The sequence below is a fragment of the Hydra vulgaris genome, chromosome 11 (genome assembly GCF_038396675.1).
Source record: "Hydra vulgaris chromosome 11, alternate assembly HydraT2T_AEP".
NCBI lineage: Eukaryota > Metazoa > Cnidaria > Hydrozoa > Anthoathecata > Hydridae > Hydra > Hydra vulgaris.
The window spans coordinates 35935001-35950163 of NC_088930.1; the positions used below are offsets into that span (position 1 = coordinate 35935001).

Below are 15163 nucleotides of genomic sequence, written 5' to 3' on the forward strand. Positions count from 1 at the left end.
ACATATTACATGTGTATACACATATACACATATTATGTGTATTATGTGTATTATGTGTATATACACATATTATGTGTATATCTATCCATCTATCTATCTATATACACGTATATATATATATATATATATATATATATATATATATATATATATATATATATATATATATATATATATATATCTCTCTCTCTCTCTCTCTCTGTATATATATATATATATATATATATATATATATATAGATATATATATATATATATATATATATATATATATATATATATATATATATATATATATATATATATATATATATATATATATATATATATATATATAGATATATTTATATATATATATATATATATATATATATATATATATATATATATATATATAGATATATATATATATATAGATATATATATATCTCTCTCTCTCTCTATATATATATATCTATATATATATATATATATATCTATATATATATATAGATAGATAGTTTGGTTTATGCATTTCCTTTGGCAATCCATAGTGTTTCTAAAACACTATGCATTGCCAAAGGAAATGCATAAAATAAACATAATGTCATAACTAGTCATTGTTTTGCCTTTATTTGCATTCAGTGTTGCATGCAGTGTTAAAAAATCTTTCAAAAAGAAAGTGACAGATTTATCTAATGGTTGTAGCTTGTAAAAGCAGTGAGGTGAAAAAGAGAACATTCCAACTCCATTAGCCTTCGCGAAATCCAAAACTTCATAGTTAAAATGTGTTTTATGATTTTTGAGTTGCAATAAAGCTGGCATTTATAAAGATGTAAGTTCTAAAATTGCTTGTGGATTTAATTGAATTTTATTGGATTATTAAATTGAAGTTTTTTTTTTTAGTTATTGAGGAAAAACTTCATTTTCACAATTTATTTGATTCAATAAAAAAATAGTATGTATTTTAGTTAATTTATAAAGGTTTGAACCTTTATAAATTGTTTGTATTAATCTATATTTCATTGTATTTGTTTCAGCCTTGTACCAACTGCATTACCAGATTCAAGGACTGCAGCTTCAGCAACTTTCAGTTCAAGAAATGTACAAGCTGATCAACTTGAAAAGTTTTCAGTGCTGGACATTAAAATGATGTGGTTAGTATTTACCCCCCCCCTCAAAAAAAAATACCAAAAACTTTAGTAAAATTATTAGTTGTATAAAATTATTAGTAGTTTAAAATGCGAGGAAAAAACTAGTTTTCAATCAACTAGATTTTACTGTGGTCTGCCAAAGTAATATTAACTTTGTTGAAGCTATTATCTTACATACAGGTAAAAGGACCTCAGAAAAGGTGTTTTTTAAGATACTGGTTAAGAAAAAACATTAGGGAAGCTACTTTCTTTTTACTTTTAAGAGTTGACAAAATACTCCTCTTAAAATGCCACAAAAGGATACATTTTTTTGTGGTACCATTTTCATGTCTTTAAATAAATATTTTTGATATACTTTTTCAAAAGGGACCTCACAATGTCATGTTAAATAATAGGTTGTAATACTACCAATTTTAGTTAGTAAACCATAAATTTCTGCATAAAAGCATTATTTTTCCTGCTGAGTATATTTTTAGATGTTAGGTTAATTTACCTTTTTTACTACAATATGCTAAAATATTAAAAGTTATTTTTATTTGATATCTCCTTGACATTATTAAATGAATGTTTTGCCTGCAGCATACTTCTGTATGGTTCTACTATCAAACTTCTTTTAAAACACACCTTAGTCAGTTTTCTTTGTTTGCATTTAAATATTAAAGTGTGTTTAGTAAAGCAAAGTGCAAGTACAAAAGTGTATTTTAATACTCTTTTGGAGTTGTGAATAAATGAAAAATGGAATAGTCTTTTAATCTAAAGAGTTTAACCAAATAACAAATCAAGATGCAATATTCTAAGAGATGTCATAAAGATGAAAAATAAGCAGTTAAAGGAAGCAGTTAAGTTGTGCCGAATCAGCATTAAACATGGAAGGGCCGCAATAAGTTTAGGAAAAAAAAACAATTTCCACTACTTAAAGATTTAAGAACAGTTAACAAACGACTTGGTGTCATTGAAATTATAAAGAAGAAGGAGTATTGTTCATATTTTACTAAAGATGAGAAAGTATTGCTGCTCTTTTATAAAAAAATAAGAACAGGTAATACACATGATTGAAAAACTATTTTCTCTATCATAAACCAATCAAAAAACTATTTTCTTATAAACTGTTCAAGTTAAAAGGAATAAAATCTTCATTTTTTATGATTATTGCATTAAGAAAACTAAACTTGTAGTGTTTAGTTTTTAGGTATTGTAATTTCAATAATTTATTTATATGCCTCAAAAGTTTAAACAAATCGGAGTTGACAAAGATAATGTCAAATGTTTTGGCAATGAGAAATCAAGCCTGTAGAAACCTGTGTATCACTAAACTATCATATATATTGTAACGCTCAAGCAGCACTACAAACAAAGAAGCTTAGAAAGTCTTTTGGTAGCGTTGAGATGCAAAATATTATCAGTAAATCACAAAAATAAGACAGGAAACTGCGTCTATAAATTGTCCCCATACTTGCACAAAAAAAAAAGTGTAACGATCTTAATGAGTTAGCTGAAGGCATGGCCTTAAATTACATGGCCCGATTTGTTGCATTTTCCGTAAAAAATTAGGAGGCAAGTTTTTTTTACAGCTTATGTATAAAAGCTTTCTGAGTTTCTGTTATGGCTATGAGTTGTGTTTGTATTTTAAATTTTTTATTCTTATTTTATTAAAATGTTTAAATAATAGTTAGATTTCTTTGAGTATTTATATTATGTTTTTCTGGATTTTTTGCTAACTGATTGTCTGCTTCAGTTAATACCAATAACACAGAATACTGAAATAGGCTTTTAGATAGCAATATCAACATGCTACTAAAATAACCTTACATGTTACTAAAAATACATACAAATCTTTATTGGAAATAAATTCAAAGATTTGTAATTTTTTATTTGTTATAATTGCTATTAGTATGGATATAAAATAGCTCTATATTAGTAATATTTACACAGCAATACAATATTTTGTAATGTAAATACTCTATTATACTGCATATTTCAAATATGCAGAAATTAAAATGCCACAAATTAGGCCATCTAATTACAGTAGGCCTAGAAATATCAGACATACAAACTGTTTTTGATTCAGTAGCTGTTATAAAATCCTTAATTTTTCATTATCTTATAAAGGCTATCATATTTCTTTATCTGAATGATTTTGCAGTGATGGAAATTAAAAATTAATAAATTATAGTATGCTAAAAAAATATTCAAAATAATTGTGTATTAAATAACTGCGTGCTTCTTATTGGTAAGATGTATTTGCAAAAGGTAGCCTGATATCATAGTTGAAAATAATTTGTTAAGATTGGAAATGTAATCTTTTCAAAGAAGTTGCTTTTTTTTATGACTGTATGGCTTCAAAAATGAGTTCTTTATTTGTGAAGCCCACGCTTGAAGTTTGCATAACAGGTTTATAATTGAAAAAAGAATATGATGAGTGTATTAGCTCAATCCACCAATCTGAATTTATGCAAGACTTGTTGTAACGGAAAACCATTCTTCCAATGTTAATGCATTATCATAGTTTTATAAAGCATATAAACTGGAGATAGAAAACTATTTATTTATCATCCAGTCCATAAAGGGGTATTTAAAACATACTTATTATTTGATATACTCTGATTCATAAAAAAATATAAGAAGCAACTTGTTGATTGTGTAAAATGTTTTTCCTTCTTTCTCATTTGATTTTTCAGAGACAAAGTTAAAATTACACTGGTTGCACTGCTGGGAATATATTTCATAAAGTTTATGAAAAAGATCAATCACTAAACAAGAACTTAAAAAGCAAGAAAAATTATCAGCTCACTTATCGTGGAAACAAAAAACAACTTGTCAACCTTACATCAGTAATATTTGATGAAACAACTGCAGCTGCAATATTGAGTTATTTTTCTGAAAGAAATAATGCAGCACAATTTTTATCATTATTTTATAAGTAATTTATCACACTTAACTTGAAGTAGAAACTCAATACATCCAATCAACTCAGCAATGCTGGTGTGAAATAAGATAACAATTCTACACTTTATAGAGAAATTGCAAATTGTATTGAAATTTGGTCAAAATATGAATATTTTACATCAATCAAACAATCTTTTCATGTTATAATTACAACACTTCAAGCAATTCATTCTTATGAAGGATTTACTTGAAGAAGGCTATACATTTGTTCTTACTTTCATTATAAAAATGGATCCTATGGAGCCACAATTTAGTGAGAATAGATAAATGAGCAGTGATAGATTTTTTTTGAGTCTTTTAGATATATGCAACAGTGAAAAGATTTTGGCAGAAGTCTGCTCAAGGATGGTATTACTTTCTGGGAAGAAAATATTCATCTGACATTTGATAAACCTAACTTAAGAATAACAAAGCATAGAAGGTGCTAGCACTATAGCAAGTTATGTTATTAAAAAATCATAAAAATAAGATTTGGATGTTAAACTTTTGATCAAAAAATGCATTGTTGTTAATAATAAATGCCTGAAAAAATTATAGAGAGGAGGACTTATATATCCAAGTCAAACTCTGACTAATTTTATTTGTCATCTTTTTAGTATTATAGATGTTATTTCTTCTGTTCTAATCAAACATTGCAGTTTATTTTTTTTCAATAAAAAGTTTCCCAGAACAAATTTCATAGACTTATTATAGCAGTGCTAATTTTACAAATGAGAATCACCAAGAGTGGAAAATTAAATATAGATTTCGCATTGCTAAAAATATTTTTTTATAATAATTTACAAAAAAGAAATTAAATATTCAGTAAGCAAAGATCAAGTAAAAGTATTTAAAAAAAGACAAAGACACAATAAATTTTTCTAATAAAAAGGTATTTCTTCACTCCTTTTAATTTTGATTATAATAAATACAACATTACAAACCTTTGATTTTGTTTTTAACGGGAGTTTTAGGTAATCTTAGCAATATGTAAGGTTATATTTAGTCACTGTGTACCCAAACCATTTTCAAACCTAAACTCATGTCCTCAGAAAACCTATTTCGGGAACGATAGCCCATATATAGTAGAATATTTAGATATAAATTTGGAAATCAAACTTTTAGGTAACCAAAAAAGTTCGTGCGGTTTTTGGTAATTAAATTGTTTTTAGCATTTTTTACAACACCCACATCGCACAAGGCAAGTAGCTTTGTTGCGTAATAGAACGCGTGTGTCACACGCAGTTGCTGCATATATAGTGTAGCCTTGTAACGAGCTTACAGGAAAGGTTTTGTGTAAAGAAAGGATGTCAACCCAACCAACGATTATTCGATCTTGCTTACTTTACGAGTTCAAACTTGGAAAGAATGCAACACAAGCGGCCAAAAACATCTGCACAACATTTGGAGAAGGTACAGTAAGTGAACGCACAGCACAGAAGTGGTTTTAGCGATTCTCTTCGGGAGATGAGTCCATCGAAGACCAGCCGCGTTCTGGACGCCCATTGTTGGTTGATGAGGATGAACTGAAGGACGCTGTCGAGTCTGACTCCAGCCAAACTTGCCAAGAACTTGCAGTGAGGTTTGCTGTGAGTGTTGAAACCATCCGCCTGCATCTGCATGCGATTGGGAAAGCGTGGAAGCTGAGTCGGTGGGTTCCGCACAAATTGTCGATTGACAACAAGAAGCAACGGCTTACGATCTGCACATCACTCTTATCACGCCACAATGTTGAGCCTTTTCTTGATCGTTTATTGACATGCGACAAAAAATGGATTGTGTACAACAATACCAAGCGTTGCTACCATTGGTTGTCCCCCAATGACCCCATCCCAAAAACACCCAAGCCCAATCTCCACGAACGGAAGGTTTTGTTCTGCATTTGGTGGACTACAGCTGGTGTGGTGCATTATGAGCTGCTCCCAACAGGCCAAACCATTACTGGACTGGTCTACTCAGCACAGCTGCAACGAGTTCACGACCTGTTGCTTGTAAAGCAGCCTGCACTGGTGCACAGGAGAGGAGTTCTGCTTCTCCACGACAACGCGAGACCGCACACCGCTCGCGTGACTCAGGACAAGCTCCAAAGCCTTGGTTGGGAGAGTTTTCCTCATCAACCATACTCGCCAGACCTCTCCCCTACTGATTATCAGTTTTTCCTTTTCCTGGGAAATCATTTAAAAGGACAGCAGTTCCGAGACCAGGACGCGGTTGAAATGGAGTTGAAAGCTTTTATAGACTCAAAGGACCGAGAATCTTTTAGAAGTGGAATAAATAAGCTTGTTTTACGTTGGGAAAAGATTTTAGATGCTAATGGTGACTATTTTGATGAATAAATGTACTTACTTTTGTCGTTTTGTGTGTTTTTATTATATACGGAAAAACCGCACGAACTTTTTTGGTTACCTGATATTATGTTCGAGAAAAATATTTTGATTTTAAATTTTGAAGCTAATAGGCCTAAAAAATTGCAAAGTGTCAGGGGATTTTGCTCCTTTACAGCATTTGTTATTCTTTTTTTAAAGTTATTTTATAGTTGTGACAACAAAAGAATCATTCTTATGTATATAAAACAACTTTTCTGAATGAAAATATTACATCAAGAAATAATTCTTAAAGATTACAGTATTCTTAATTTTGGTTTGAAAAAGACCTTTCAACTAAAATGAATGCTTGCTGTTAAGGTCTAAAACACAATTCAGATGCTTCTTTTCATATTCTGAATGACTGGGATCACGTTTGTATCCTTGCCAATGCACATTGAAGTTGTGATGCAAAGATTCTTTGACCTGTTCAGAAAATACTCCAAGGCTTGACTTGTGGCGGTCAATAAAATGCTTCACATAAAAAAAGACTGCATACACCTTTGAAGTGATGGAGGTGTTTGGCAACTTCAAAAAGGAACTCTGGAACTCCTTGATCTTGTCTGCAAAGTTGGGAGAAAGATTATTTCCAAAGCAAGAATTCACAACCTTTTCAAAACATCTGAAAGTTTCAACAAAAAGCATGACATTTAATGAAGAGGTTTGTTCAGCAAGATTTTGTAGAACATCTGTATGCTTCAATAGCTTTTGACAATCATTTCCAGCAAATTGACCCCATGAAAAGGCTGTTCCCAAATATGAAGAGCAGCAGGCCATTGATTTGCATCAGGACATGTTTGACACAAGTTTTTGTAGAGATGATTTACTACTCCAAGCAGAAGATGTATATCCATTGAGGGGATAAAGTCCAATAAGAGTGTTTGATTGTCGAAGCAAATAATTGGTTTGTAAACAATATTGTTGAACTGTCTCGCTCTTCTCAAAATTGACCAACTCCTTTAGAATGTATCAAAGCCAGCTTGAATGGAACCAAATGTTCTGGGTTTCCCACAGATGTGAAGATTTTTTGAATCTGCATCACACCATGTACAAGGGTGAGCACTGGCATGAGATTGAAGTCCAGTTATGAGATTCGCTATTTTCATATCACATAAAATAACAAAAGAAACTTTCTGCAACTGGAGCAAATTCAAAACGCTTTTCGAGTTTTCATAACTCTCTGGTAGGTTTTCAGAAAACAGCAATCACACCTTTTTTTTGCAACACGTTTTGAGGGAGGAGAAGAATTATCTCTGTTTGCTTCAATAACTCCCAAGAATACGTTCAAAAAGCCACCTCCACCATCAATTCCTACATTGATCAATGGTTCTCTAGGAATATTTCTGACTTTTGAAACATGGTTGACTATCTCAGACATATCTTTGCAGTGAACAATAACTCTAGTTGAATCTTTCTTTGTTGAGTCTTGAATGTGGTTTAAAGTGAACTACTCTGCAAGAGTCCTTCCAAGTGACTCAAACTTGTCACAAAATTTTTTTTCAACAACCTGATGAAGAGTGGATTGATTTAGTGATAATGCAAGTTTTTTCATGCCACGATTAGAAAGTCCAGTTTCATTTTGAACCTTGAGCATATCTATAGCTGTTGGTTTTTTCTCCTCAGGAAAGAGATCTCTTGCCCTGGATGGCCCTAAGAAAAGACTATGCTATTACACACAGGGGAGTAATACTTATAATATTTAAAACTGTATCATATCTGGAACAACTGGAAAATTGTTGCCTCCCTTTGCTTGACTGAACGGACAGATCCATGAGGATGAGGTTTGTTTGAGATGACCATAGTTGCAACCATCTCTGCAACCACTGCATCTTTTGAGGCAACTGCAACCAAATTTTTTGTACTTTTTCATTGCTTATTTTGTACAATTGCAGGGCAGCCCTTGTCCAATCTCAGAAAAACAGTCTGAACATCCTTTTTTAATGCTTCCTTTGTTCAGCTTATTTCTGGCAATTTGACAGTTCAAACAATTACAAGGAGATTCGCTGGAAGCTGGTTGAAATGAGATGCTCTTAAAATCACGAAGGCTAGGAAGAGGAGGATTTTCACCCTCATATTTTCTTCTGATAGCAACACAACATCTTTCACAAATACTTGAAGGAATCCTGTTATAAGAAAAATCCAGCTCAACTTTGAGAACTTTTTGTGCTTTCGCAATCAGAAAAGTTGTTAGCTCACAACTTCCCTTCTGAAGGCACAAAAAACAAACAGCTTTTCTATTCTCTTCATGGTCTTTGGCTTTATTAGGCATTTTTGTAACTTATATGTTCTAGTGTGTTGTGAAAATAGTTTATTTTTTGAAATGCATGCTTTTTCACAGATATTTTGTAAAAGAAACGCCACAAAAATAAGACATTATTATTTTAAGGTATTTGTTTCGGGAATGATAAAAACAACCAAAATAATTTTCAGACACACTAATGTTTTCACTTAAAATCACTTTTAAATGTTTTCCCCATAACCAAGTTAAGTAATAAGTTCTGTATTTTTTAGGCCTATTAGTTTCAAAATTTAAAATCAAAATATCTTTTTCGGATGTAATAGTTTGATCTCCAAATTTATATCTAAATGTTCTACTATATACAAGCTATCATCCCCCAAAAGGGTTTTCTGGGAACATGAGTTTAGGGTTGATCATGGTTTGGGTACACAGTGTAGAAGCATGTTGACATATATATCTCAAAGCCTATTTCAGTATTCTATGATATTGGAATAAACTGAAGCAGGAAATCAGTTAGCAAAAAATCCAGCTCAAAATAATGCAAATTACTTAAAGAATATCAAACTATTATTTAACCATTTCAATGAAATAAAAATAAAACATAATACAAACATGACTCATAAAACATAAGCTTTTATACATAAGCCGTAAAAAAACTGGCCTCTTAATTTTAAATGGAAAATGCAACAAATCAGGCTGTGTAATATAAGTAGGCCATGCTGAAGATAATATAAAAAGTAATATTTTCATTGATGCAAATTAAGTAGAAACAGGTGCATAGCAGGAAGATATCGATACCATTAGATTTGATAGATTACAATTATAATAAAAACTCCCACCACCAGTTCATAACCTACGGAGTTGAAGGTACTCCAAATAGTTTAGTTTATTCTGGGAGAGAAAAAAGTTATCAGAAGATAAAAATAGGGAATGCGCAACTATACATCCTTTTATTTTTACCTCGAATGTGACCATATTCAAGGGAAAAGAGATTAGTGTCCCCATGGCTTCAAAAGAAGCAGCTAAACAAATTCTAAATCTCCTAATCTCCACAAATTAGAGTGGCAGCCAAGATCATAATACACAAAAGTGCATATCAAATATTTGACCACTATTTAGAAAAAAACAAAATAAAACAGCCTGTTGTTGTCCTACCTGATGGTCAATATTCAATCTGAAACTGTCAATGTTTAAATTTTCATAAATCTTTTGACATATAAATTTATTCTGGATTTCTTTTGATTATTTTAAAATTATATAATAGGTTTTATTCATTATTATTAAAAATATAATAAATAATTATTGAGTAATCATTAACAATGATTGTCTTACTGTTTTTCAATACATATATTGCTTAAGCGAGAATGATGAACATAATTTTGCTATGTCTCGTTTATATTATATTTCTTTTTTAGTGTAAATAAGTTAATAAAAAGAATTTAATTCCAACAAAAACCAATTTTTTAAATCAACCTTTAATATCAGGCATTAGGACTCGAAGAGAAAGCAGCCACTATATTTTGGTCTTCCTGCTTTTTTTTACCAAAGAATGAGCTGCCTACTATATATCAAATTGTCAGATATTTTGCACAGCTTAAAAAAAAAGTTAAATGCACAGAATGCAGCCATTATTCCTACTGTTCATCCTAAAACAGTTAAATATTGGCTTACTGTCATAATAAATAAAAGGGCTAGTTTTATTTAAATCAAGTACAGTACAATTACTTTTCCATTATTTGTTCTTCTATGTGCCAACTTGATGTTGAGAATTTTTCTAGAGATATAACTTCAAGTTGTAAATGTGTGAGAGAAAAGAAAGTTCCACAAAGAAGGTTGTAATTCTTACATGACCAAAGAACTATAGGTAAAATGCCCATTGGTGGAGTAGATGCTAAAATAATCAGAAAAGGTAGAGAGTTGAATATAAGAAAGCTAGCTTTAAATAATAGAGAAATTGTTAAAAAACATAGAAAAGCTGATATAACAGACGAAAGCAGTTTAGACGAATACGCTTAATCATTGTGTAATTATGAAACAGAAAATGACAATCAATACGACAACGAATTCAGAGACGATGCAAGTGTGAAAATGTTAAGTGAGGCATTTGAATCAGATTCAGACAATTAAAGTTTAGGTATTAGTAAACAAATGAGGGTAAACAAATCTAGCAAGAGATTATGACATGTATGGTGTTTAAAATAGTGCTGTGACCTCTCTTGCCACAGCTATTTAGGTAGATTTTGGTATTGCTACTAATACAGACCAAAGTAAAGTTATTGATAAAAATAAATTAAGAGAGAAAATAAAGTCAAGAAAACAGTTTATCACTATATATTTTGATGGTAGAAATGATGACACATTAACCAGGGAAAGAGAAACAGATAAACAGTATATGGGTACTAAAAAAGAAGAGCATTATGTTATGGTCACAGAACCCGGAAATAAAGATCTATTGCATGTTTCACCAAAATCTAGTAAAAACAAAGTCTTTGCAGACTGTATATTGTCAGAAAATAACAAAATGAATAAATCTTCCGATATACAAGTTAGTTGTAATAGTAATATTATAATATAAACAAAACAAAACTTGGAGAAAACATTAGGACACCCGTTACAATGATTTATTTTTCTCCTGCACACAAATGAATTCCCATTAAGACATTTGTTCATACAACTAGATGGTCCAACATCCAGCAGAAGTTCTTTTACAGGACCAATCAGTAAAGCCATTGATATGTTAAAAATTGCCAGTTGTAAATTTAAACCATTATAGATAGAAATGGATTACCTATATTATCAAAAGAAGCAATCCTCAATCTCAGTAAAGATCAGCAGTGTATGTGCAGCATTATTCTTTTCGTAAGAGTAGGAATAGTAACCAAGGAGCTTGCCAGGAAAAAACCTAGACCTATAAATCACAGTAGGTGATTAACTTTTGCTAACCGAGTTTGGAGATTTTACGTATCCAAAATTAATCCAGATAAAAATCTAAAAATAATAACTCGGATCATCACCCTTCACCAGTTTGAACCCCTTGGCTCTAATGGACCCAAGCATGTATTTCTGGCCTTACAGTTGTTAAAACATTTACCTCCATTGGTTGTCAAAATTATTAAACCTTACATTAAATGGAATGTCTACTTTGCTCATCCTAAAAATACTCTTTTATTGATGATGACTGACCTTGACAAAAACAAGTGTGTTAAAGCTACAAATATTGTTCTCAAATTAAGAAACCAATTATCAAGGGCAACCCTTAAGATTAGACAATTTCAAGTTCTAGAAATCAAACTAAATGCTAATGACTATGACAATCTAATTAACTGGGATGTTATTCAAATTACAGAACCACCACTTACATTAACCCTAACAACCAAACAGATTCAATCAACTGTTATAGTACCTCTTGCAATTAATGCTTACCCAAATCACAGGCAAAGTGTTGAAAGCTAAGTTAAACTTGCAATCAATGCTACAAAATCAGTATATGGATCAGAAGCAAGAGATGGGTTTATACGAGCGAGTATTAGGCCAAGAACAATGATTCCTTCCTTTGATACAAAGAAACGTTTGGTAATTAATTAAGTAAAAAACAAAGTCACTGTATTTTTTTTGCTTACATTTTCTTTATGTAGCTATTTATACTGAGCTTTAATCAGGGTTGGCAAAAACCCAACCCAACTGGGTTTTTGGGTGGGTTTTTTCTAAAGTTTGGTATAAATCTTTAGTAACAAATTTTAATTAACTTTTTACATGTATATTTTTTTATACAAAAACTTAATTAATAATCAGATTGCATTTTTTTGTAACATAAATTTATTATTAAATAAAGTTATCGTTTTAGTTAAATTTAAAATATAAGTAGATTATACGTCTTCAACATGCCAAAGTATCATTCATGAGGAAGAAATAAGGCTAGTGAGTGGAATGAAGTGACCATAATAAGTGATTAACCAAGTAGAGTAATATGTAATTATTGCAAAGTGAGAATAATTAACAAAATATAGATAGAGAGTTAAGATCCCTTTAATTAAATGCAGAAGAAAGAATAAAGGAAGCATTAATAATTCCGCTGAAGTATTAAGTGATATATCAGTTTTAGAGTCAAGGCCATCTACATCTGCAACATCAAATAAGTCTAACCTGTCCAATGATAATGAACAAGATTGTTTAAGCTTTATTAGTGATTCTTCTTATTTGTCAATTGTTCAGTCAACTGCAATGACAATTCAACGGCAAACATCCATTTCTATATTTGTTACTACAACAACAAGTAATCAGAAGGATGATCTGGATTTACAAGTTGCAAAGTTTTTCTTTTCAGCAAATACACCATTCAACGTAGTAGAAAATCTTGAACTTACCAAGCTGCTTAAAAAACTTAGACCTGGATATGAGTCATCAAATAGAAAACATATATCTTCAGAACTCTTAGTGAAGATAAATGAAGAAGTAATCAATTTAATGAAAGATGATCTTGCTGATGATTGTGCTGTTCCTCTAATTTAAGATAGTTGGAGTACATTCAGTAACAATCCTATAATTGCTCATAGCATCCATTATGGAAATAAACCTTATCTCATTTCTGCAATTGACACTGGAAGCCAATCAAAAGCAACAGAATATTGCGCTCAAGCTGCTAAGGATGCAATCAAAAAAACATTCAATAAAGAAACATTCAATAAAGATCTAAGTTTTGAATGTTTAGCTGTTTTATTAAATGTGCATATATATATATATATATATATATATATATATATATATATATATATATATATATATATATATATATATATATATATATATATATATATATATATATATATATATGTATATATATATATATATATATATATATATATATATATATATATATATACATATATACATACATATATGTATTTTATTTTTTATTTAGGTATTTGCAGTATGCACTGACAACAAAAATAAAATGTCTAAATTGAGAAAACTTTTGCAGGCTGAAACCCCTAAGTTGATAACATATGGTTGCTCTGCTCATTTTTTAAATTTGGTTGAGGATGTCTCTCCAAAGTCTATAGTAAAGCAGATTATAGCAATTCATAAATATTTTCTTAATCATCACCAACCACACGTATGCATTAAATTTTAGATTGTTATTTACTTATTGATCATATTCTATAATACAATACTAAAACAACTGTGCTAATGGTATAAGCCTAATGATAACTATAGCAAAAAAGATCCTAGCTTTATTTTAAAAAAATTATTTTTTAATATTTTTTTGTTAAATTTTCTTAAACAAATGTATTATAGGGATGGTTATTAGAAAAAGGTGGACTGATGCCACAGCTACTCAACGATACTCACTAGAACTCCTAACTAGATTGTTTACAGACATATTTCTAATTATTCTCTGTACGTTGACATTAGAGGTGAGCATATGGAATCCATTGATCCTTCAATAGGAAGCCTAATTGACAAGCTGTCAATACAGAGAGAAGCAATAAATTTATATGCACAACTGAAAATTCTTGGTGTTGCATTAGATAAGGTTAATAAAATTAGTTAGTAACTTTATTTGATTTAATTATAATAAGTATATTAAAGCTACTTATACCAGGCACCATGCCATCATTAACTTTATTTACATAACTATTGAAAAAATTACTGTAGCTGAAGGCAGATGATACAAATTTGTCTGAGGCAGTTGAGATTTGGAAAAGCCTCATAAATAATGAAAAAATGCATTGTGCAAAGATTACTTGTGAAGAACATTGGATAGAAGTCAAGAAGAAGAAGCTGAGGAATGGTTGAAGGAAGTCTATTCTGAATTTATGCCAGGCTACTATGCATTTTAAGTAAAAGATGCTAATTGTTTCCCAACATATTTATTCAATGATAGTGTAAAATGCACAACATCAGCAACAAACTGGTTGAGAGTTATAGAAATGAAGGAATCTAAGTCTTCCAAATTGCCTGAAAATTTTGCAAAATTTTCATAGCAGTTGCACACTTGTCCAGCTAGCTTTGGATCCATTGAAAAATTTTTCTCATCTTTTTGGATTATTTAGAGCAAAATTAGGAATTCTTTACGAAGAGAAAAAGCTGAAATGCTTCTACAAATTTACAAACATTTAAGATCAAGATGCACAATTGCTGATGACTAAGTTGTCATATAACTTTGTTTTAAATGTTTAAGTTTGATTATTATTGCTCCAAGTAAAATAAAATTCTCATTTATGACTTTTGATTTTGTTGTTATTAGAACAATTGTTGAGCAGCATCAAATCTTGTGTGTTAATGAAAATTGATTTATGAATAAAAAAAGTAAAAAATAAAATATTTAGGACCAAAAACCCAATAAGTTGGGTTTTTGGGTACCAGCCCTGGTTGTAATACAATTTCTTGTGAAATGTTTGGTTGAAAAAATGGTGCACTTATAACCTGGCACATTAAGTTGTGCCAAACAACAGTTTCCCATAAAAAAAAACAAAAACATTTTCGCCCCAGCTTAATACCCAT

At 30.4% G+C, this 15163-nt stretch overlaps 1 protein-coding gene across 1 annotated transcript in view; it reads right to left on the reverse strand.

The window, feature by feature from the left end:
• The window catches only part of LOC105846263 (phosphatidylinositol phosphatase PTPRQ), a 173623-nt gene that overhangs the window by 9424 nt on the left and 149036 nt on the right, over positions 1-15163 (reverse strand). The gene's annotated exons all lie outside the window — the stretch shown is intronic.